The sequence below is a fragment of the Protopterus annectens genome, chromosome 3.part1 (genome assembly GCF_019279795.1).
Source record: "Protopterus annectens isolate FY-2018-M chromosome 3.part1, PAN1.0, whole genome shotgun sequence".
In the NCBI taxonomy this organism is placed as follows: Eukaryota; Metazoa; Chordata; order Ceratodontiformes; family Protopteridae; genus Protopterus; species Protopterus annectens.
In genome coordinates, this window is record NC_056732.1 from 1,879,401,548 (window position 1) to 1,879,428,113 (window position 26,566).

The window sequence follows — 26,566 nt, forward strand, 5'->3', positions numbered from 1 at the left end:
TGGGCGACTTCAACTACCCAAACATAGACTGGGAGCATTACTCAAGCCCCAGCACCTTAGCCCAAAGGTTCCTGGAATTTATAAACTCAAATGCTATGGAACAACTAGTCACCACTCCCACAAGAGGGGAAAACATACTAGACCTGATCATTACCAACATGGGGACTCTATGCTCCATACCAGAAGTATATCCCACATTGGTAAGATCAGACCATAAATTAATTTCACTGGATATCCACATCCCAACCCCAGCCCAGAAAACCACAGTGAAAAACTTCTCAAAAGTGAACTTCACACTTCTCAAAACTGAAGTGGAATCCTTCAAGGCCCCAGGGCCAGTGGAAACTATGGCCCAAACTGCAGAATCCTATATAAACGCATTCTACGGACATCTCCAGGAATGCATGGATCATGCTATCCCAAACAAAATCAAGACCCACTCATCCAAAGGCAGGCGTCCAGTCTGGTGGACCCCAGCCACAAATAAACTGTACAACAGAAGGAGGAAGCTACTACATGATAGAGCAAAATCCCTAAAAGGGAAGGCATCTCTGATCAGTACTAGCAAAAAATTACGATCCCAAATAAAATCCTCCAAGGCCAGCTTCGAGAGAAAAATTGCACAGGACACTAAAGACAATCATAAGGCTTTTTTCAGTTATGTTAGGAACCTGGGATGCAACTCCCAGACTTGTTCTGAGTTGATTCTAAGCGACAAAAAATACACTGAACCCACAGACATTGCCAATATCCTGGCAGACAGGTTCAGTGCAAACTTCTCCACCCCCCCCGAAAAGAGCAAGTATCTATCCCAGCAGAGTTCAGCCTCCCAAACATCTCTGATGCTCATGTGAAGGCCGCCCTCTCCAAAGCAAAAAACACTGCTTCCATGGGCCCAGATGGCTTCCCGGGTTGCATCCTACATGAACTCTAAGAAGGACTAATCCCTCAAGTAAAACTGCTGTACAATCTCAGCCTCACTACAGGATATGTGCCAAAAGAATGGCGTACAGCAACAGTGGTCCCACTCCACAAAGGTGGCGCTTCTGCGGACCCTGGAAACTATCGGCCCATAAGCCTGACTAGCCTAGTCTGCAAGGCTATGGAGAGGATCATCATGGAACTCATAAACAAAGACATTGGGGACCTACAGACACTAGATCCTACCCATTTTGGCTTCGTCAAGGGCAGATCCTGCCTTTTGAACCTGGTCGACTTCTTCGAAACAGTCACCAAGGCCATAGATGAAGGGAAGGTAGTCCACACAGCCTATCTGGACCTCACAAAGGCATTTGACACAGTACCCCACTCGGGCATCATAGAAAAGCTATCCAGCCTAAATATAAACCCCTATGTCACAAGATGGGTCACAAACTGGCTCAAAGACAGAACCCACAGAGTCAGAGTTGCTGGAGCCATGTCAGACTTGAAACCGGTCACAAGTGGCATCCCACAAGTTTCTGTCCTGGGACCTCTCTTGTTCGGTATTTACTTTTCTGAGGTACAGGCCAATGTGGGAGGACTATGGCTCACCAAGTTCGCAGATGACTGCAAACTGGGCACCATAATCGACTCTCCAGCTGACACAAACATCCTTCAAAAAGGCCTCGCAGAGATGGATAACTGGTGCCAGAGCCATGGTCTAAAGCTAAATGCCAAAAAGTGTATAGTCATACCCTTTGGCAAAAACAATGTGCCCATAAATTACCACATAGGTGGTAACCCATTTAGGGATCTGGGGACCCAAGTTGATAGCAATCTCTCCTTTGACAACCACATTGCCAAAGTGAATTCAATACCAAATGGAATAAACGACTTGGATCAAAATAAAAGGCAACCTCGGTGAGATCAATAGGCGTGCCAGTCACTAATGCACCAAACGGAACATATTTATTGTTGAAAATACAAAAAGGCATAAACCAAAAAACGAAAAGTTAAGCGCTTTCACTCATAACAATGAGCTTCTTCAGAACAATTTCCACACAAACAATTCACTATTAAATACTAAAATTGGCGCCAAAATGGAACATATTCCCTTCCTTAAAGGGGTACCACAATATTACATACATATAGTTATTTAGTCTTAATAGACAATCTAATAGTATTCAATTCAGCCTGATACTACAAAAACCTTTTAACCATAACCTGTCACTTCGACATAATGTGTATTTACTTAACATTAAAGGTTTTTGTAGTATCAGGCTGAATTGAATACTATTAGATTGTCTATTAAGACTAAATAACTATATGTATGTAATATTGTGGTACCCCTTTAAGGAAGGGAATATGTTCCATTTTGGCACCAATTTTAGTATTTAATAGTGAATTGTTTGTGTGGAAATTGTTCTGAAGAAGCTCATTGTTATGAGTGAAAGCGCTTAACTTTTCGTTTTTTGGTTTATGCCTTTTTGTATTTTCAACAATAAATATGTTCCGTTTGGTGCATTAGTGACTGGCACGCCTATTGATCTCACCGAGGTTGCCTTTTACATTGCCAAAGTGGTTAGAAAGACCTTCTACATAGCCCACATTATCATGAAAGGATTCACATCTAGATTAAGAGAGGTAATCGTGCCCCTTTATTCATCCCTCATCAGACCCATCATAGAATACAATGCCCCCTTTGGGATGTACCTTACCCGACACCTGCAGCAATTAGAAAGACCCCAAAAGTACCTCACCAGGAGGATCAAGGGACTCAAACAGATGCCATATGCTGCTCGGTTAAAAAAACTCCAGCTCTACTCAGTTGCATACCGCCTACTTCAAGGTGATCTATGCCTGACATATAAAGCTATGTCCAACCCATAATTAATGGACATGCTCCACCTCAGTAAATCTAAATCCCTTAGAGCCACACGCTCGAGGGACTTAAACCTCAGCACAAAAATAAATAGAACATGCTGGAGGGACAGATTCATAACCCAGAAGCTCCCTTCACTCTGGAATAGAATTCCAATTCATGTTAGGCAGAGCACCTCACTGACTCTCTTCAAGAAGAATCTTGATGAGTGGATGGGGGATCGTAGGTTTGTCCCGGGGATTACTTCCGTGTCACTATTAGACAGAGGCACAGTAAACTAAACTTTAAAAAGGGCACAGTATACTCAAATCAAGGGGTGGCATAAGCCAAACACAATCGGGCTAGGCTTATAAATGCCCCAGGGCAGATAGCCTAGTATGAACCTATGAACCTATTAACTAACTTACAACCGCCCACCAAATCCTATACCATCCTGAAAAAGAAACAACCCTAGAAGGCCTACTAAATCACTATGCAAACAGCCGTTTACTAAGATCCACCAACAGAGTGCTCATCGAAGTAACCAAAAGCAGGAATAGCTCAGTTGACTCCCTCTACTCAAGTGCTATTGCTAAAATATGGAATATCCTTCCTCTAGATATCAGGATCTTAGACAGTAAGCTAAACTTTAAAAAACATCTTCAGTCACACTTAGCTAGCTCTTGGAAATGTAACCGCACAGACCCAGGATAACCCTCTATCTCAACCTATAGTCTACACTCACTCCTTGCTATCGTAGCTCAAATATCACTACTATCCTATTATATCCTTCTAGTCAACCTCTCCCCCACACATACAGATCACTGACTACTTCTACCGTATCTTTATTTCACAGGTTGCTGTACAGCATACACCCAGAAATAAACTCAATCTCCCAAAATCTAAACTGGCACCATATCAAATTCATATTCTTGTACTAATATCTGTTTGTAATACCCACCAGTTTGCACTGCCTATACTAGCACAATACCAAATTCGTATTCTTGTACTAATATCTGTTTGTAATACCCACCAATTTGCACTGTCTATACTGGCACCATATCAAATTCATATTCTTGTACTAATATCTGTTTGTAATACCCACCTATTTGCACTGTCTATACTGGCACCATATCAAATTCGTATTCTTGTACTAATATCTGTTTGTAATACCCACCAATTTGCACTGTCTATACTGGCACTATATCAAATTCATATTCTTTCACTAATATCTGTTTGTAATACCCACCTATTTGCACTGTCTATACTGGCACTATACCAAATTCGTATTCTTGTACTAATATCTGTTTGTAATACCTACCTATTTGCACTGCCTATACTAGCACAATACCAAATTCGTATTCTTGTACTAATATCTGTTTGTAATACCTACCTATTTGCACTGTCTATACTGGCACTATACCAAATTCATATTCTTGTACTAATATCCATTTGTAATACCCACCTATTTGCACTGCCTATACTAGCACAATACCAAATTCGTATTCTTGTACTAATATCTGTTTGTAATACCCACCTATCTGCACTGTCATTTTTTGTATAGCAGCAGTATTGTAATACCCCACTCGGGTATTGTAGAAAAACTTACCAGCTTAAATGTAAACCCATATGTCACAAGATGGGTTGCAAACTGGCTTAAGGACAGAACCCACAGGGTTAGAGTTGCTGGCGCTGTGTCAGACTCCAAGCCGGTCACAAGTGGTGTCCCACAGGGCTCGGTCCTTGGCCCCCTATTGTTTGGCATCTACTTCTCAAAAGTACAGGCCAACATGGGAGGACTTTGTGACAAAGTTTGCAGATGACTGCAAACTGGGCGCCATAGTGGAAAGTGCATCGACACGGATATCCTTCAGAAGGGACTCACGCAAACAGATAGCTGGTGCCAGAGCCATGGCCTGAAGTTAAATGCCAAAAAATGTATAGTCATACCCTTCGTGAAAAACAAGGTAACCCCAAGCTACCATATAGGTGGCAAACCACTAAGCACAGAAGAGGTTATCAGGGACCTGGGGACCCAGGTTGACAGTGGCCTTTCTTTTGACACTCACATTGCTAAAGTGGTTAGAAAGACCTTCTACATTGCCCACCTGATCATGAAAGATTCACATCCAGATCTAGTGAGGTCATTGTTCCCCTGTACTCTTCACTTATCAGACCAATGATCGAGTACAATGCCCCATTCGGGATGTATCTCACCCGACATCTGCAGCAATTGGAGAGACCCCAAAAGTTCCTCACCAAAAGGATAAGGACTCCAAAATCTGTCATATGCTGCCAGATTGAAGAAACTCCAGCTCTATTCAGTCGCATACCGTCTGCTCAGAGGTGACATGTGCCTGACATACAAGGCCATGTCCAACCGGAATTAATGGACATGCTCCACCTCAAAAATCCAAATCCACCAAAACCACTAGAGCAAGCGACTTAAACCTTAGCACGGATATAAATAGGATGTGCTGGAGGGATAGATTTATCACTCAGAGACTCCCTATGCTGTGGAATAAAATCCCGGTCCATGTGAGGCAGAGCACCTCGCTGACTCTGTTCAAGAGAAATCTAGACCTGTGGATGGGAGATCGTAGGTTTACCCCGGGAATCATCTCTGGGTCACTGCTGGACAGAGGCATAACAAACTAATGGGCACAGTATTTTTTCATATAAGGGGTGGCGTAAGCCACAATAATTTGGGCTAGGCTTATAAATGCCTTAGGGCAGATAGCCTAGTATAAACCTATGAACCTATGAACCTATGTTCTCTCCTCAGTTTTTACACATACTGTATTAATCATATTGCATTATTTCAAATGAGGTAGTAATATAATGTAATGTACTGTTTCTAAGTGTACTGTTTGTATCTTAGAGGTAGTAATATAAAGTAATGTACTGTTTCTAAGTGTGCTGTTTGTATCTTAGACGTAGTAATATAATGTAATGTACTGTTTCTAAGTGTGCTGTTTGTATCTTAGAAGTAGTAATGTAATGTAATGTACTGTTTCTAAGTGTGCTGTTTGTATCTTAGAGGTAGTAATATAATGTAATGTACTGTCTCTAAGTGCACTGTTTGTATCTTAGAGGTAGTAATGTAATGTAATGTACTGTTTCTAAGTGTACTGTTTGTATCTTAGAGGTAGTAGTATAATGTAATGTACTGTTTCTAAGTGTACTGTTTGTATCTTAGAGGTAGTAATGTAATGTACTGTTTCTAAGTGTGCTGTTTGTATCTTAGAGGTAGTAATATAATGTAATGTACTGTCTCTAAGTGTACTGTTTGTATCTTAGAGGTAGTAATGTAATGTAATGTACTGTCTCTAAGTGTGCTGTTTGTATCTTAGAGGTAGTAATGTAATGTAATGTACTGTTTCTAAGTGTACTGTTTGTATCTTAGAGGTAGTAATATAATGTAATGTACTGTTTCTAAGTGTACTGTTTGTATCTTAGAGGTAGTAATATAATGTAATGTACTGTTTCTAAGTGTACTGTTTGTATCTTAGGGGTAGTAATATAATGTAATGTACTGTTTCTAAGTGTACTGTTTGTATCTTAGTGGTAGTAATGTAATGTAATGTACTGTTTCTAAGTGTGCTGTTTGTATCTTAGAGGTAGTAATGTAATGTAATGTACTGTTTCTAAGTGTACTGTTTGTATCTTAGAGGTAGTAATGTAATGTATTGTACTGTTTCTAAGTGTGCTGTTTGTATCTTAGAGGTAGTAATGTAATGTAATGTACTGTTTCTAAGTGTGCTGTTTGTATCTTAGAGGTAGTAATATAATGTAATGTACTGTTTCTAAGTGTACTGTTTGTATCTTAGTGGTAGTAATATAATGTAATGTACTGTTTCTAAGTGTACTGTTTGTATCTTAGAGGTAGTAATATAATGTATTGTACTATTTCTAAGTGTGTTGTTTGTATCTTAGAGGTAGTAATATAATGTAATGTACTGTTTCTAAGTGTGCTGTTTGTATCTTAGAGGTAGTAATATAATGTAATGTACTGTTTCTAAGTGTGCTGTTTATTTTTATTTATTTATTTTTTTATTTTACATTTGTTAACCGGGCTAGTCCAACTGGATACATGTCCATTTTCAGTGGAGGCCCGAGGAGAAAAGCTCCGCTATCTAATACATGGTAAAAAAATATAAACACACTACATAAGTCATTACAAGCACAAAAAGCATATTACACAATACTTAGGGTATTTCAAACACAATAATACTCAAGACATTAAACCACAATATGAGAAAGTAAGGTAATAGGAGATATAGCTGATACATAAGTACTGGGAAGTAGTATGATACAGCAGAAATTAAGGAGTTTGTTTAAGAGTTATCAGTAGGATGTAGAGAGGAGTATAGTTAATAGATAATAGACAGCATTTATAGTAGAAATGAACACTGAAAAAGAAAGAAAATAGACCTGAGAGAAGTGTAAGGGATGCAGTATGTGTGAGGATTTGTAAAGATCAGCTCGGGTTGTTGCATGAGCATAGCCAGTGATTGGTTAGAAAGTGTTTTAGTTTAGTTTTAAACAGTGTGATGAAAGTTTGGGCTATTAGGTCTGGGGGAAGTTGATTCCATATCTTACTAACTGAGTTGGAAAATATAGAGTCACCTGCGGTGTTCTTTGATAGAGAAGTTTGAATCAGTGTTTTGTTAGATGAGCGAAGGTTTTTTAGGTTGTTGTAGGGTTTTATAAGGGTGGAGAGCATAGGTGTATTTTCAGGGTGGTGAAGGGCTTTCTGGGCTATGGAAAGCTGATAGTATTGAATTAGGTGGGGTAGTTGTAGCCATCCTAGGTAGCAGAGATTCTGGCAGTGATGTGTTTTATATGGGGAGGCAGTGGCAAATCTGGCAATGTTATTATAGGCTGCTGTAAGCTTATTGATATTGTATTTAGAAAGGTTAGTATATATTGGGGAAGCATATAGGAGTGTCGATATAAGATGGGTTCTAGCTATGGTAGTTCTTGCTTCAGGAGTCAGAAATGATTTGATTCTATAGAGAGAACCTAATTTTCTATTAGTTGCTTTTACGATTGAGTTGATATGAAAGTCAAATTTAAGTAGGTTGTCGATAGTTATGCCAAGAAGTTTGGTTGTTTGATAAGGAGAGATAAGGGTGCCATTGTTAGAGGTGAGAAAGAAGTTGATAGAGGGGGATTGGTGTGTGGGTAAGAAGAGGAGAAGTTTAGTTTTCTTAGGATTTAGGAGGAGACAGTGATTAGAGAACCATTGCTCTATGGTGGTGAAGGTTTTTTGGGTAAGTGAGTGTAGGTCAGTTTGGGTGGTGGCCGAGCAAATGATGGTGGTATCGTCAGCGTATTGGATACAAGTAGTTAGAGGGGTGACAAGATGTAGGTCATTGATAAAGATGGAAAATAGAAGAGGACCTAAGATGGAGCCCTGAGGGACTCCCAGAGTGGTGGGCAGAAGTTCGGAGAGATTAGTGTTCCATAACACTGCTTGTTTCCGATTTTGAAGATAGGAGGAAAACCAGTTTAAGGCAATGCTGTCAAGAGAAAGAGATTTTAAGCGATGTAGGAGTAGTTGGTGGTTCACCATATCAAAGGCTTTTGACAGGTCAACAAAGAGTGCTGATGAGAGTAGGTTATTATTTTGGTTTTTATTAATGGAGTCAATAAAGGATAATAAGGCTGTGGTGGTGCTATGGTAGGGACGAAATCCATATTGGCAGTTTGCAAGGAGATTATTGTTTAGGAGGTGACTAAGTAACTGTTTGTGGATACATTTCTCCATTATTTTAGCAATAGGAGATAGCAGTGCTATGGGGCGGTAGTTGGAATACTCAAAAGAATCACCCCCTTTGAAGAGAGGGATGATGTGGGAAATTTTCCAGAGTGAAGGTATTGTACTTTCTTTTATGGTTCTATTGATGAGTATAGAGATTGGGTAGGCAATAGCTTTAGCTCCTAGCTGGAGATATTCGGCTGGTATTTTGTCGGCTGAGGGAGTAGAAGGTTTCAGTTTCTGAAGTAGGTTTAGAATATGGGAGGTGGGTATGGGTTGTAGTTGAAATGGTGGTGGGGTACAGTTCGGGTTACCTAGTAGATCAGGGTCAGGGCTTTGTTGGTTGGCTAGTTTGAGTATTGTAGAGGTAAAGAAGTTGTCAAATGCATTTGCCGTTTGTAGGGGAGAGTTGGGGCTGGAGCCTATAGGATTGGGAGTTTCAACTTTGCCGGGGGATAGTAGTGTGTTAATAGATCTCCAGAATTTTTGTGGATGGTGTTGGGAGGATTGCTGTAACTGGGTATAGAAGTTTTTTTTATCTTGTATGATAGCTAATTTAGTCCTGTTTCTTATTTGTTTGAAGTTAAGGTGATCAAAGGAGTCTTTAGTGGCTCGCCATTTAGTCCAGGCTTTGTTCCTAGTCAGGATAAGTTTTTTAGTGTTGCTTGTAAGCCATTGTGCTGTCTTAGATTTTATGCATATAGAGCGCATAGGAGCATGGTGATCAAGAATAGTGAGAAAAGTGTGATTAAAGTGGATGACAGCGTCATCTATTGGGAGGGTTTGTAAAGGTAACCAGTTAACTAGGCTAAGTTCATATTGAAATTGATGGGGATTGAAATGTTTTTTGCTGCGAGATAAGCGGATAAGGGGAGGTATTGATAGTTGTGTTTTATGCCTAATAATGTAAGTTAGAGAGTGGTCACTAAGGTCATCTGGGAGGGTTCCTGTAGAATACTTTTGTTGGGGGCTATTAGTTAAGATCCAATCTAGTATGGTCTCTTTATTATTGCTTTTATTTGTTCTAGTTGTAGAATTAATGGTTTGATGGAATCCATGGAGGTTGATATGGGTAGATGGATTTAGTTCTTTGCATACGTTCCAATCCATATTAAAGTCACCTAATAATATAGTTTCTTGAGGGAGATTGATCGAGAGCCAGTTAAGTAGGTTCTCTAATATTGGGGTATTGTTACCTGGGGGAAGATAAGCGCAGATAATATTGATGGTTTTGTGTGGATTGAGGGAGAATTTGGAGATAATAATTTCAGTATTAGTGTCATTTGGAGGGGTATGAATTGCTTTACATACCTCAAGTCCAGTTTTGTAGAGTATAGCTACTCCACCACCTTTTTTATTGGGGCGGTCATGTCTTAGGATGTTATAGCCAGGGGGGATAATTTCATTGTCTTTTATAGTAGGTTTGAGCCAGGTTTCGGTAAGGCAGAGAATGTCACATTGTTGGACTTCAAGTAGGGCATGAAGAGCAGGAACTTTATTACAAATGCTACGGATATTAAGATGAGCTATATAAAGAGATTTGGGAGGTTTAGGATGTGGTTTAGACATACTTTTCATTTGTTGGGTGATAGGGGGAAGTACTAAAGTGTCTGGGCCTGGGTTAGGGTGTATATCCCCGTCTATTAATGACAAAACTTGTGTATGTTAAGTTAATTGTGAGGGTTTGAAGCAATGGATGTGTTTTGAGAGTGTATGAAGAAGGTATTTGATGTGTGAGAGACGATGGTATTTGGGTTCCAGATATAAGTTGTTGTATATGGGGCTGAGATATGTAGTAAGTGTTGATGGGGGGGGTGGTTAGGGTGTGTTTATGTGGGATGTTAACAGTAGGACTGAGAGGCTGTTCGTAGTAGGTTATGAGGTAGGTAGAGGATAGAGAAATTAGCAGAGATATTAGTAGGAGAGGAAGTTGAGTAAGAGACACTATATAGTAGAAATATGTTCAGAGAGGTAGTGGGTGGGTGTGGGGGTGGATTGTTGTGGATTGGGTGGAGAGAGGAAGTTCTGATTGGTGAAGACTTTGGAGGGTGTGGCTATGTGGGAATAAATGTAGAGGTCCAAGGGGCGGGTGAGATTTGGGGCAGGAGGGGCGAGTGAGTGAGGCAGAGGGCGAACGGAGCGGGAAGAGCCAAAAGAGTAGAAGGGAGCTGAGAGGAAACAATCAGCCACGTAGGAAAAGAGCAGGTAAGTGAATGCTGATAGCAGGACTAGTAAGATGTAATAGAGTATAGTATAAGCAGATGTACAGTACACAGATCCCAATGGGAGGTAGTTAGGCCAGTGGAAGGAAAAGGTGTGTTACCGGGTAAAGATCCAGGTAGATGGCAGTAAAGGCAGTAAGCTTCTTAAAGATCCAGAGAGTAAGGAACTGTAAGTAGAAGGGAGCCGTTTAGTAGGCAGAAGTTCAGAAGCACATATATGGTGGGAGGTTTTGGGAATGGAAAAGGAATAGAAGTAGGAAAAGTAAAAGCAGTATTAAGGGAGAAGAGATAATAGGAGGTAAGAAATTGTAAGCAGTAGAAAGCAGTTGAAGGGAGAAGGGATTACAATAGGTAACTAATAGTGAGCCATTGAGGATAAGGGGGGCACCACCTAGTGGTTAAGTGTGATAGTGCATCAGTTGTTCCACCGGATCCCTAGCAGGGCAATTTAGAGGACAAGGGGAACTAGTGAAGAAAGACAAAAGAAGTAGGTAGGCTGTTGTATTTCCCTCTATATCTTAGAGGTAGTAATGTAATGTAATGTACTGTTTCTAAGTGTACTGTTTGTATCTTAGAGGTAGTAATATAATGTAATGTACTGTTTCTAAGTGTGCTGTTTGTATCTTATGGGTAGTAATAGGTTCATAGGTTCATAGGTTCATACTAGGCTATCTGCCCAAGGGCATTTATAAGCCTAGCCCATAGTTATGTGGCTTTCGCCACCCCTTTAGTTTGAATAAAAACTATGCCTATCATTTTTCTGTGCCTCTGTCAAGCAGTGACACTGAAGTAATCCCTGGGGTATATCTGCGATCTCCCATCCATTGGTCAAGATTCCTCTTGAACAAGGCCAGCGAGGTGCTCTGCCTCACATGTACCGGGATTTTGTTCCACAGCATAGGAGTCTCTGGGTGATGAATCTGTCCCTCCAGCACGTTCTATTTATAACCGTGTCAAGGTTTAAGTCTCCGCCCTTGTGGTTCTGAGGGATCTAGATTTTTGAGGTGAAGCATATTCATCAAATCTGGGTTTGACATGGCCTTATATGTCAGGCACAGGTCACCTCTGAGCAAGCGGTATGAGACTGAATAAAGCTGGAGTTCTTTCAGTCGGGCAGCATAAGACATATTTTGAGACCCTTTATCCTTTTGGTGAGGAACTTTTGGGGCCTTTCAAGCTGCATCAGGTGTCTGGTCAGATACATTCGAACGGGCATTGTACTCAATCATAGGTCTAATGAGTGATGAGTACAGGGGACGATGACCTCCCTTGATCTAGATGTGAATCCCTTCATGATCAGGTGGGCGATATAGAAGGTTTTCCTAACTACTTTAGCAACATGAGTGTCAAACGAAAGACTACTGTCAACTTGGGTCCCCAGATCCCTGATGACTTTTTCTGTGCTCAGTGGATTGTCACCTATATGGTAGCTAGGGTAACCTTGTTTTTCCCAAGGGTATGACTATGCATTTTTGGCGTTTAACTTCAGGCCATGGCTCTGGCACCAGTTATCCGTTTCTGTGAGGCCCTTCTGGAGGATATCTGTGTCAGATGTGTTTTCGACTATGGCCCAGTTTGCAGTCATCTGCAAACTTTGTCAGCCATAACCCTCCTGTGTTTGCTTGTACTTCAGAAAAGTAGATGCCGAACAAGAGTGGACCCAGGACTGAGCCCTGTGGGACACCACTTGTGACAGGCTTTGAGTCTGACATGGCTCCAGCAACTCTGACCCTGTGGGTTCTGTCGCTTAGCCAGTTTGCAACCCATCTTGTGATGTATGGGTTTACATTCAAGCTGATGAGTTTTTCGATGATACCTGAGTGGGGTATTGTGTCGAAGGCCTTTGCCAGGTCGAGGTAGGCTGTATGGACTGCCTTTCCTCATCAATGGCCTTGGTGACTGTCTCGAAAAAGTCAACCAAGTTTAAGAGGCAGGATCTGCCTTTGACAAAGCCAAACTGGGTTGGATCCAAAGTCTGCAAGTTCCCTATGTCTTTATTTATGAGTTCCATTATGATCCTCTCCATGGCTTTGCAGATAAGGCTTGTCAAGCTAATGGGGCGGTAATTTCCAGGGTCTGTGGAGGCACCGCCTTATGAAGTGGGACCACAGTGCGCCACACCTTGGTACGTATCCTGAGGTGAGGCTAAGATTAAACAGCTGTCCTAACTGTGGGTTTAATTCCTCGTTGAGTTCATGAAGCACACAGCCAGGGACACCATCCGGTCCCATGGATGCTGTGTTTTTGCCTTAGTGAGGGCAGTTCTCACCTGGGCGTTGGAGATGTTTGGGGGCTACAATCCTCTGGAATAGATATCTCTCCTTTTGGGGGGGGAGAAGTTTGCACTGAACCTGTCAGCCAGTATGTTAGCAATGTGTGTAGGTTCAGTAATTTTCACATCATTTTGAACTAATTCTGAGCATATCTGGGAGTTTCCTCCTAGGTTTCTAACATAGCTAAAGAAGGCCTTATGATTGTCTTTAGAGTCCTTGGCGATTTTTCTCTCAAAATTTGCCTTGGATGATTTTATGAGAGCTCTTAGTTTTTACTTATAATGATCAAAGGTGTCTTACCTTTCAAGGATTTTGCTCTATCTTGTAGTAGCTTCCTCCTTTTGTTGTAGAGCTTGTTTATGGCTGGGGTCCACCAGACTGGACGCTTGCCTTTGGTACAGAGAGTCTTAGTTTTGTTTGGGATTGCCTGATCCATGCAGTCCTGTAGGTGCTGGTAGAAGGCATTTGTAAGTGATTCAGCGGTTTGAGTAATGTTTACCACTGGCTCAGGGGCCTTAAAGGAGACCACACTAGTTTTAGAAGTGTGAAATCGGCTTTTGAGAAGTTTTTCACTGTGGTCTTTTTTGTTTCAGGTGGGCGCGGGATGAGGACATCCAGCGAGATTAGTTTATGATCTGATCTCACCAGTGAGGGGTATACTTCGGTGTTGAACATTTTGATCCCATGTTCGTGATGATGAGATCAAGTATGTTTTCACCTCTTGTGGGGATGGTGACTAGTTGTTCCATGGCATTTGAGTTTATGAACTCCAGAAATCTTTGGGTTAGAGTGTTCGGGCTTGAGTAGTGTTCCCAGTCTATATTAGGGTAGTTGAAGTCACCTAGTATGATGGTGATTGGAGATACATTTAACCGCTCCAATGTTTTCAGGAAGGCCATGTGAGGTTCCTGAGTTTGAGAGGGTGGCCTGTAACATGCTACAAATTGCAGAGCAGTCTTGCCTATGGTTAATTGCACCTGGATGGTCTCAGATGCATCGTGCGTTGCCACCAACCTTGAGGTGTGGGTGTCCTTTATGAATATGGACACCCCTCCTTTCTTGGTGTTGTCCGGATTTTGGGGCGGAACGTATGATATGAGGTGAAACCTGTTAGTGCTGGGGTGCTCTCAGGAGCCTTGAACCAGGTTTCTGTCACAGCACAGACATCGATGTTCTCCATATTGAGAAGGGCCTCGAGCGTGCATCTTGAGATTGAGACTTCTGGCATTGAGCAGCATTACCCTTAGTTTTTTTCCTTTTGGTGTTCTAGGGTGGTAGGTTTAGAATTTGAGCCTTGCCTAAAAAGGCACTATGGGGTGGCAAGAGCCTTTGCCAATATCCGGAAGCCCAGGGTGACAGGTGCAAGCCGTCCCTTGCGAAGCAGCGTGGCTTGTCCAGCATGTCATCCCAGGCAGATAGACATTGATCCCCTTTGAATGACACCAGCATTTAAGCCAATTATTAAAGCTGATCATCTTATCACTGTATTGTGGCATCATTCTAGGTGAAGGTAGGATACTGCTCAAGGTCAGCGTCATACCTGCCTGGGCTACATAATCAGAGAGCTCCTCGGTGTCCCTTTTCATGTAGTCCAAGGAGGTACGTCTCAGGTCGTTGACACCAGCGTGGACAATGACTGAGTCGTACTTGTACCTGCTGTTGAAAGACCTGAGTGCTTGCTGGCGGATTCTAGCGCCCGACAGGCAGCTTACTGTGACCTTCTCCTTACTCAGTCTGGTGAGCGGGACGTCAGTGTGTCTGACTATGGAATCACCAATGACAAGTGTGTCTGGCATTTTGTTTGGCCTTAAGGGCTGTGACTGTTTGACACTCTGACTGTGTGGTCTATGTGTTGCATGTGTTGGGTCGTGAGGTGGTATTTGTTTGGGTGTCTGCTTTGGTGGCCTCTGCTGTTTTGGTAAATTTTTGACCAGAGCCTCCGAGTATGTCTTTGTGTGAGTATGTGTATGATTTGAAGTTGTGATGGTACCATGTGTGACTGGGTATGTATTGTGTGTGGTTGCCTTCTCCTCCTGTCTGGTCTTGCCAGTCCTATGTTGAGAGAGCTCAGCCTCCAGTTTGGCCGTATAGTTGCATCTCGCATGTATTTGTGTTTTGTGGGAGAAGGAGAGGATTGTCTGTGTACATGAGGCAATTGTAACATTGCCTCAATATTCCCAGGTTCACCAGTTGAGCTGGAGAGGACACTAGCAACTGATCCCTCGACATACTAGAAGTAGTAGATAAAGAACTTTCAAAGGACTCGGGAAGTGGGTTTTGGGCTGGTGGGGTACTATCTATAATAAGAGTGCTTTATCAAGGTGCAAGTACTGTAGGAGTAAGTGCTAGGCTTTACAGATAGAGAATAGTCTACTTGGGAATCAAGTAGAGATGAACTTTTCAGTTATAGGATATGCTGGTTAGATCAGCAGTACAGTTTAGCGTGTTTTATAGCAGGGGCTGAAGGGAGCTAGGAATTGGCCCAAACGACCAATGGACTACTAGTTTCTGGCTGAAACTTCACCAAATCGGACAAAAGGCCGCTCAGTGCTTCCCACTCCCACTGGTAAGCAAAGAAACTTCCCTCCTTCCTAATAAGGCAATGGATCAGTAACAGGAACTAAAAACAAAGCCCAGGGATCAGCAACTCTGAAACTGGACTACTCTAGTTCAGTAAAGTGGGAAAACAAGAGATTTTTTGTTTTATTACAGAGATAAGGAAAAAAACAGACAGTAAATGCTATAAATGCTGTAAATCGGCTAGCACTTTAGTGTGTAGCCTACAGAAACAATTTGCAACAATTAGTAACTTAAAGTGCAGTAAACAGTGTAAAATGCAGAAATCACTTAAAGTAGCAGTAAAACAGGCGAAATGCAGTCGCTAGCTTAATAACAGTGGGAAAGCCACAAAAATACTTATATCTGGTAGAAAGTCACTCTTTTAGCTCTCTGCTGCTTGGATCACTCTGCAGGCCACCACGAGGATCTGTGCAGAGTTGGTACAAGCTGGAAAACACGTGTTTAGCGTGTTTTATAGCAGGGGGCTGAAAGAAGCTAGGAATTGGCCCAAAACGACCAATAGACTACTAGTTTCTGGCTGAAACTTCACCAATTCGGACAAAAGGCTGCTCAGTGCTTCCCACTCCCACTGGTAAGCAAAGAAACTTCCCTCCTTCCTAATAAGGCAATAGATCAGTAACAGGAACTAAAAACAAAGCCCAGGGATCAGCAACTCTGAAACTGGACTACTCTAGTTCAGTAAGGTGGGAAAACAAGAGATTTTTTTTTTTTTTTTTTACAGAGACAAGGAAATAAAAACAGACAGTAAATGCTATAAATGCTTTTAAGTGGCTAGCACACTTGAGTGTGTTAGCCTACAGGTAAAATTAAGCAACAAATAACTTTTTAAGAGTGCAAAACAGTTAATCAACACAAAAACAGTTTAAATAGAATGCAGAGCTGTATAAACAGGCTAAGATGCAGTCGTAATATAATGTACTGTACTGTTTCTAAGTGTACTGTTTGTATCTTATGGGTAGTAATATAATGTAATGTACTGTTTCTAAGTGTACTGTTTGTATCTTAGAGGTAGTAATATAATGTAATGTACTGTTTCTAAGTGTGCTGTTTGTATCTTAGTGGTAGTAATGTAATGTAATGTACTGTTTCTAAGTGTACTGTTTGTATCTTAGAGGTAGTAATATAATGTAATGTACTGTTTCTAAGTGTGCTGTTTGTATCTTAGAGGTAGTAATATAATGTAATGTACTGTTTCTAAGTGTGCTGTTTGTATCTTAGAGGTAGTAATGTAATGTATTGTACTGTTTCTAAGTGTGCTGTTTGTATCTTAGAGGTAGTAATGTAATGTATTGTACTGTTTCTAAGTGTGCTGTTTGTATCTTAGAGGTAGTAATGTAATGTAATGTACTGTTTCTAAGTGTGCTGTTTGTATCTTAGTGGTAGTAATGTAATGTATTGTACTGTTTCTAAGTGTGCTGTTTGTATCTTAGAGGTAGTAATGTAATGTATTGTACTCTGTCTAAGTGTGCTGTTTGTATCTTAGTGGAGCTCTTCTTCGCAGGCCTTCACTGAAAATCAACTTCTTGCCCAGTCAGACCCTCCTAGTAAACAAATGTAAAATAAATAAATAAAATAAATGTTCTTTTAACTCAAGTGGAAATAGGGGTATTAAAACAAATTAATGCTTTAGATAAAATAAATTTATCTCAAAAAAGGCCTGTAAACATAATTAATATTATTCCAAAAAGGAATCAAGACAAAACAGTCAAAGAACATGCATTGCCAATCTGCTGTAAGCTCTTTCTTGAATCTCCAACAAAGTTGCCTTTTCTTGTACATCATTTAAATTTTACGGGGGCGAAGAAGGACCTGTGTAGAAACTTCTTCCATGTAAACAAATACCTTCTAAGAGATGAAGTAGTATGTTTAGATGATAAAAGAAATAATTTTGTCTTCTTTACTTCGTGGTCTATTATTGATTTTGGTAAAATAGTTCCAATATGTATCATTACATGTTTTAGTTTCCCTCTTTACCACTTTATACAGTTTGGACAAGAGACCATGTCCCAAGGAATTTTGTTGCGATAAACTTTTGGGACATGATCCTCTAACATTGGTTGCATTGACTTAATTTCCCCTTCTATATATAGTCTACAAGATTGTATATCTAACCACATATCTTTATCCAAATCATATTTATTTCTAATGTAATCTACTGAGTGCCACTTTTTGTCTTTCATTAACTGAAACCAGTACAACAGATTCTTCTTTTTAAAGGCAGACATTGTTTCTAAATTTGAAGTAGGGATATTACTTTGAGTATATGTTATAGGAAACATATGGAAAATCCATGCTTTATAGACCATATTTGTCTATATAAAATTTCTAAAAGTATTTAATATAGTCAAAATGAAATAAGAATCACTGCTTGTTTGGTGACTAAAACTGTTATTTAATATAAGATAATTATTAGTATATCTATTACAATTAGAATGCATAAAAAGGTTTCCTAAAATTCTTTCCACCTAGCAGTGTGTGTTGTTGATCCAAAGACATAGGGCCAGATTCACGAAGGCTTGCACAGAGTCTAAGAGTAGTGCAAGACTTCAGACAGGCAATATGTCTGCCGAGCGATTCAGCAATAGCCAGTAGGGGCGTGCATGAGAGCTCCTAAAACTACTCTTGCACGGACAGTGTTATGATATGCAAATTACCTCATTTGCTGCTGAAAGCTATGCAAATGAAGTAAATTTGTGATCCAGGAAATATTAAAGTGTCCGTGGAAGAGTAGAGTTATTTGCAGAAATGCACTCCGTTGGTAATGGATTACTGTTCTGCAAATAGCTAAATGGAGCTATGACAGCTCCAAATAACCAAATAAAGGATGCATCCAGTTGAGGAAGCATGTCAATGGCCAAATATAATTGCCATTGGCATTTTTATAGGTTGAAAATTAATAGAAATCAATTTTTTTACCCCCGATCTCCGATGTTTAAGCATAGCGCAGCGCCGTGCAAACATGCGGCATTTTAAAAACCAGAAAATAAATAAAAAATAGCCAAAAATAGGCATTCTTATTAAAACTATTATTCTGCCATGCAGGTGAATGGCAGGCTGAAGACAACATGGCTACTGAGTAGTGGTTGCTAAGGCAGGAAGCTCAGTTTGAGAGATGTAACCAAGCATTAGTAGGCAATCCTATGCAAATGAGGATAAGGATAGTGAATCCCAATTTTCCCTGGCATGTGAGCCATGTCCCTAGGGTGTCAGTGTAGGAGTAGGGGAGTAGTAGAGTAGAAGATAGGTGACATCATGAGGGGGTATGTATGAAAGACTGTAAGCTTATTGGAGCAGAGTGGCTTGTGTTTGCTCTGAGTTGCTCAGGATTGGAAGAGGCATGTCTACAGTTGTCCTAGCTGAAACCCAGAAACCGAAGGTGTACGCCGTGGATATATCTGAAATTTCTTGCAAACGTGCTTACACCATGTGTGCGCTTGTGCGCACCTGTAAGCCTGTCTAAGCCTGTGTGCACATGTGCACCCGTCTAAGTCTGTGTAAGCCTGTCTAAGCCTGTGTGTCTATGTGCACCTGTGTAAGCCTGTGTAAGCCTGTGGGCATGCATGTGCGCTCGTGTGCGCTTGTTTGTGTAGCGCTGCCCCTTGTGGAAACAGACAGGGAAAAGGAAGGAAAGTTAAGGTGTTTGCCTTACAAGCACAAGCTGCAGGGTTTGAGTCGGCCCACAAGGGCAGTTAGCCTAGTACTAATCTATGAATCTATGAAAAAATGAATCTATGAAAGTATTAGGAAGTTAACCAAGGAGAACTAGCAGAGCTGCCAGGTGAAATAAATCAGAATCAGCCAGTTACACAGGCAGTACACTAGCCCAGCCCAGCACAGCCCAGCACTTAAAACTCTGCAAACAACATTCCGCCATGTTTTTCTCAAGAACACTGCAACACTGCAGTATACAAAAAGTGAAAACTTAAAAAGCTTAACTCAGACAAAAAAATGTTAGGGGCTGCCATTGCTATCATAAGCCAACATGTGCAAGATGCTGAGGGTGGTGCCATTGCGAATGCTGCTGAGCAACCCACAGTGAGGAGATGGAAAAGAGTGTGCAGACCCAGGGTAACCTATCAGGGGCTACATGAGCTGGAGATAGTGGAGCACTATAGAGTGGACAGACACCTCCTGCAGCAAATTGTTGAGCTGTACAGTCCACACCTCACACACAGAACCAACAGAGGGGAACCCATTCCAGTGGAAACCAAGGTATGTGTTCGCCTAAGAATACTAGCAACAGGTACCTTCCAGAGACCAACTGGTGATATGATGGGGATTTCACAGGCACCAGCATCCAGGGTACTGAACCAGTTCCTGAATGCCATGTCAGCACATGTTGGTGATCATGTATATTTCCCCAATTCCCATGAGGCTTTGGCCAGCAATATGCGCCTTTTTCAGCAAATAGCAGAATACCCTGAGGTAGTGGGTGCAATAGACTGCACGCACATACACATCAAAGCACCAGCCGGTGAGCGGAGTAGGGCCTACATCAACCACAAGGGCTTCCCCTCCATCAACTGCCAGGTCATGTGCGATGCCCAGGGCATAAAACTGAATGTGTGTGCTGGCTGCCCTGGAAGCTACCACAATTCCCATATCTGGCATCTGGCGCAGCTGTACCAGACATTTGCCAATGGGGACATCCCTAATGGTCACCTAGTGGGGAATGCTGGATTCGCACTGGAGCCGTGGCTGATGACACCCATCAGAAATGCACACACACCTGAACAAGAACTCCATAATGAGGCACACGCACAAACATGAAATGTAATTGAGCATGTGTTTGGGATGCTCAAGTCATGGTTCTGGTGCCTGGACACATCTGGTGGAGCCTTGCAGTACTCACCAACTACATGTACCCAATTTGTCATGGTATGTGCCATGCTACATAATATGATCCTGCGAAGACAACTGCAGCAGGAACAGCATGGGGCAGGGCCAAACAGCCCCCCACCATTGCCAAGGCCATCACAGGCAGAGCGTGACTCGGAGGAGGAACAACCTGAGCCTGCCCCAGTAGGCAGAAGGAGGTGTGCCCAGTATGCCTTGGCCTTGGCAAAGAGGCAATGCATAGCACATACACTGGCTCAGTAGGAACTCTGGAAATTATACCTCTCTCTGACTCGCAAATGAAATAAAAGGGATGCCTAACTTGACACTACCTGTTTTCAAACATGTATAGGGAGTGTTCTATGTGCATCCGACATAGGCAGCCCTGCAGCACCACCTGAGGCATGATTGCCATGTTTTAAGCAATATAAAGCAGTGCTAAGCAGCTTTTACCACTATTTAGTATATGTAAACAAAATTGCCCGTGCTAACTAGCGCAACATCGGGCAAGGTCGGGCAAAGTTGAGCAAAGTCAGGTAAACATGCTCATATTTGCTTTACTGTTCCTTAAGCAGTCTGGTCTGCCCAGCATGAAAATAAAAAGCAGTGACAGGGCTCGAACCCAAGATACTGTGCACTATAGTCACAGTACTGAACCACTAAGTCATAACAGCATTTCATTGGCACAGACACAGCAGGACAATTGTACACTAATGCAAACACAAAGAAATGATGTATCATGCCCCTAAAGAGGCATATGGATAACCTCCCCCACAGGCCTATGCAGACAGAGAACAGCAGGCCAGGTGGTATGATGTGGGTTGAGTAGGCTATGAAGTCGCAATCTAATATATGTGACATTGGACGCTAAGATCTGTAGTACAGTAGTATGTCTCAAGCCAGTACGATAGGCAACAGTACAGACTGAAATGGTGTACTTTACATATCAGTGCAGGCCTAGCAAATGTGTATAAGTGTCAGGTGAACCCCTCATCCTATGTACACCCACAGTAACAATCAGGTGTGCCCCCGGGTAGAAATGTACAAAGAATAGCTGTCCCCCCTGTATGTAGAAATGTTCATAAGTCTATGCAAAGTGTCTCATGGAAGCCCTGCAGGCACAGCATGATCCCTGTTGATTTATGACACAAAGGTGAGCCCTGCAGTAAAAATACAACTTGATTTTCCACACACATATAGTATAAATGTCTATACCGGGCGTGCTCACACATTTCAACAAATGTAGGGGATTTCATTCAGCAACGTACTAAAAGGTCATACTAGGCATGCTCACACACTTTGTCAGGCAACAACATACTGAAAGTTCATACTGGGCATGCTCACAAACTTAGGCCATGTCTGAGTACAGCAGTGGGCCACACATATCTGGCAGTTGCATTTTTTACCCTAGGAACCTGTCACTATTCACCAATCCTGCCTTGTGCACACAGTTATATGAAAACAGACACATATAATATATTGGAACCCTGTCATAATCAAACTATGTACCACAAGTACTTAAGTTGTTCACAGAAAGTGAAAAAGCAAAGAAGATCAATAAACCTGCAATCAGTATCATCAATAAACAATGTGCACTCCAAACATTATCCAATACATGTTCTGTCAAAATAATCTGTGAAGGAGTCCATAGAGAACCATGACGCTTCCTTCCGCTATGTCATAAATAGCAATGTACACTCATATGTTCTGAGTCAGTGCAAACAGTAAATGACTGACATTGCCAACATCCTTTCAGACAGGCTCATACATACATACCCCCCTCTCACTGACAAAAGGCCCTATCATCATACCTGGAGATTGTGAAAGCACAGATATCACATATAGAATGGGTAAACAGCTCCTTCCAAACCTGAAAACACGGCATCTATGGGATTACAGTTTCCCTAGCTGTGTCATAAGTGAACTCCAGAACAAACAGACCCTGCACCTGAACAGTCTGTTGAGCCTCACCCTCTGTACAGGATATGAAACTGTTGAATGGGTTACAGCAATGTTTGGCACACTCCACAAGTGTTGGTGCACAACAGACCATGGGAACTATTGTCTTATAAGCCTGTTAAGCCTGATCTGCAAGGCCATGGAGTCCATCATGATGGAACTCATAAACAGAGCTATTGGGAGCCTACAAACACCCAACCCTACCAATTTTGGTTTGGTCAGGGGCAGATCATGGTTCCCAAACTTGCTAGACTGTTTTCAAGGCAGTCACCCAGGACATACATCAATGAAATGAGCTACACACGTCCCACATAGACCTTGAAAAGCCCTTTTCCAACATCCCAGACACATGTCGTATCCACAAAATCAACAACCTGTGCATAAATATCTATGTCATCTGATGGATTGCCAACTGGGGCACAAATAGATCACACAAGGTAAGAATTGTGGTCTCCTGTTCAAGCTGGTAACAACTGCTGTCCCCCATGGCTCAGTCCTGGGACCCCTCCTGTCTGGTGTATACTTTTCAGAAATACAGTCAAACACACAAGGGCTATGTTTAGCAAAGTTTGTGGATGCCTGCAAAAAAGTTGTCATAATCGATGTTTGGGACAACAGAGACAAAGGGTCTCAGTCAGACAGATGTGGTGTCAAAATTATGACCTCGAGCTACAGTCATACAAATACCACATAGATGCCAACACCCTAAATATGGAGGTGATAATAAGGGATCTATGGACACATGTAGATAGTCATCTCTACTTCCAGAAACACATTCACAAAGTGGTCAGAAAATCATGCTATGTGTTCCCACAAACCGCCAAGGTCTTTGCATGTAGGTCAAAGAAGGTTCCCTCTACTCCTCAGTCATCAGACCCATCAGAGAGTACCACAACACACTTGCGATGAATCTGACTAGGCACCTTCAGCAGCTGGAAAGACCACTGAAGTACCTCAACAAGAGGATTACTGGCCTCAAACAGTTGCCCCATGCAACAAGACTGAATTTAACTCAGTCTGTACTCTGTTGCATACTGTCTACTCAGGAGATCTCTGCCCAACAGACAGGTCGATGTCATGGCAACATTCAGATCTGCTCTGAGTTACATCTCAATGGCACTAAATATACAGACCCAACTGATATTGCCAACATCCTGGCTAATAGGATCAGTGCTATATTTACCCCCCTCTCACCCATGAAAGAGCACATCTCTATAACAGAAGACTGCAAAGTTGCTGTCATCACGGCTGCACAGATAAAAAACACTCTCCAAAGCCAGTATCACAGCATCCATAGGACCAGATAACTTCCCAGGCTGTGTTCCACACAAACTACAGAATGAACAGGCAGCACACCGATGTACCATGTTCAGTCATAGCCTCACCTCAGGCTTTGTGCCTGCTGAATGGTGCACAGTGATGGTTATCCCACTACACAAGGGTGAAGACACCACAGACACCAGGAACTAGCACCCCATTAGCCTGATGAGTCTGCTCTGCAAGGCCATGGAATGTATCATCATACAACTTATAAAAAAAGACATTGGTATTCTCCAAACTCTGGAACACAACCATGCTGGGTTTGTAAAATGCAGATCATGTCTCCTAAACCTGATAGACGACATTGAAGCAGTCACCAGAACCATAGACAAGGGTAAGGTAGTTCGCACAGCCTATGTAGATCTTGCCATGGCTTTCAACACCATCCCCCACCCTGGAATTATAGATAAACCCACTAAACTAGGTATAAATTGCTATGTCACAAGATGGGTTGCTAACTGGCTCACAGACAGAACACACACTGTGAAAGTAGCAGACTTCAAGTATGACTTTGGACCAGTGACGAGTGCAGTACCACAGGGTTCAGTCCTGGGTCCTGTCCTGTTTTGTATCTACTTCCCTGAAGTAAACTTTAACATGGAAGGTCTGTGGCTAATGAAGTTTCCAGATGACTGCAAACTAGGAGCCATAATTGTAAATACTAAAGATGTGGACATCCTACAAAAGGGCCTCACTGAGACAGATGCCTGGAGTCAAAGCCATGGCCTCAAGCTCAATGCCAAAAAGTGCATTGTCATCCCCTTTGGTAAAAACTCTGTAGCCATGAACTACAACATAGGCGGTAGTATACTTAACACTGAAAGTGTGATAAGAGACCTTGGGTCACAGGTGGACAGTGGACACACCTGTGATAATCACATCCCCACAGTAGTCAGGAAATCCTTCTACGTGGCACACCTCCTCACAAAAGGTGTGTCATGCAGAATAGAAGAGGACATTGTTCCCCTCTACTCATCACTCACTAGATCCATAATAGAGTACAACGCCCCTTTTGCTATGTACCTCACAAGACATCTACAACAACTGGAAAGCCTGCAGAAATACCTCACAAAGAGCATTAGCAGCCTGAAATACATGCCATATAAAGACTGTCTCAAAATGCTCCAGCTGTACTCCCTCGCAAATCGGCTACTCAGAGGTGATCTCTGCCTAACATACAAAGCTATGTCAAACACAGAGCTGTTGGACATGCTCCACGTAAAACACTCACAATCCCTCTGATCTTCGGCCCCAAAACCCAGAGTGAAATACAAAAGGAAGGGGTGTATCCATTTAACTTATGGATACCCACACCTTCAGGTTAGTGGCACAGCATGAGGCCTTGGAGACCATGCAAGTGCAACTAACATTGGGCAAAGCTGCTTATCAGATTGTAGCCTGCTACAGATCACCTACCTTGTCTCAGGAATCTCACTCAGTATTCCTGAGAACAGTGGAAAATAGAAAGGTCCAATCAAACACCATTATATGAGGAGATTACAACTACCCAAACATTGAGTGGGAGAATTACTTGTGTACAACGTCCTTTGGCCAATGTTTCCTAGAGTTTAAAAACTCAAATGCCCTGGAACAGCTGGTAACCATACCCACTAGAGGTGACAACATACTGGACCTGATCATCACCAACATGGGGTACCAGTGTTCCACAACAGAGATAAACCCCTCGCTGGTAATATCAGATCATAAAGTAATCACACTGGACATCTACATCCTGCCCCCCCAGTCAAGGAAACCACTGTGAAGACATTTTCAAAACCAAACTGCACACTTCCCAAGACCAAAGTGGAAAGTTCCAAAGCCCCCTTGCTATAGAATAATGCTATACAATCTGCCAAATCATTTACAAGTGCATTCTATGAGCATCTACAGGGATGCATGGATCGAGACATCCCAAATAAAACCAAGATGCACTCCTCCAAAAATAAGAAACCAATCTGGTGGTCGTCGCCCATAAATAAGCTATACAACAGGAGGAAGAAACAAACACATGATAGAGCAAACTTCACAAAAGGAAAGGCATCACTGATCATTATTAGGAAAAAACAATGATTGCTCATAAAATAATCCAAGGCCAGTTTCTAAAGACAAATTGCCAAGGAATGTAAGAATAACAACCACAAAGCCTTCATTAGCTATACAAAACATTTAGGTGGCAACTCTCAAATATGCTGTCAGCGACTGCAAAATGGCAAAAACTACACTGAACCAACTTACATTGCCCATATCCTGGGTGACAAGTTCAGTGCAAACTCCCCATTACCCCCAAAAGGGCCTGTGTCCATCCCAGAAGAATGCAGAGCCCCAGACTTCATGGACATGCAGGTAAAAACAGCCCTCTCCAAAGCTAAGAACACAGCATCAATGGGACTGGATGGTGTCCCAGGCTGCATCTTACACCAGCCCCAAAAGGAACTACACCCTCACCTACATTCACTGCCCAGATTTAACCTTACCACAGGCTATGTACACAAAGAATGGCATACAGCAACAGTCATCCAGCTCCACAAAGGGGGTGCCACAACAGAACCTGGAAACCATTGCCCTATAGGCCTATTCAGCCTGGTCTGCAAAGCTATTGAGCAAATTATCATATAACCCATAAACAGAGACATTGGGGACCTCCAGACACTGGACTCTACCCAACTTGGCTTTGTTAAAGGCAGATCCTGCCTCCTAAATGAAGTTGACTTATTTGAAACAGTTACCAAGGACATAGATGGAGGTGAAAGTAGTCCACACAGCCCACCTAGACCTCACTAAGGCCTTTCGACACCATTCCCCGCTCTGGCATTATGGACAAGCTTACCAG

The 26,566-nt window shown here is 42.1% G+C and overlaps 1 long non-coding RNA gene across 1 annotated transcript in view; it reads left to right on the forward strand.

Moving 5' to 3' along the window:
- Positions 1–26,566, forward strand: part of LOC122798801 — a 183,646-nt gene that overhangs the window by 110,465 nt on the left and 46,615 nt on the right. The window lies entirely within an intron of this gene.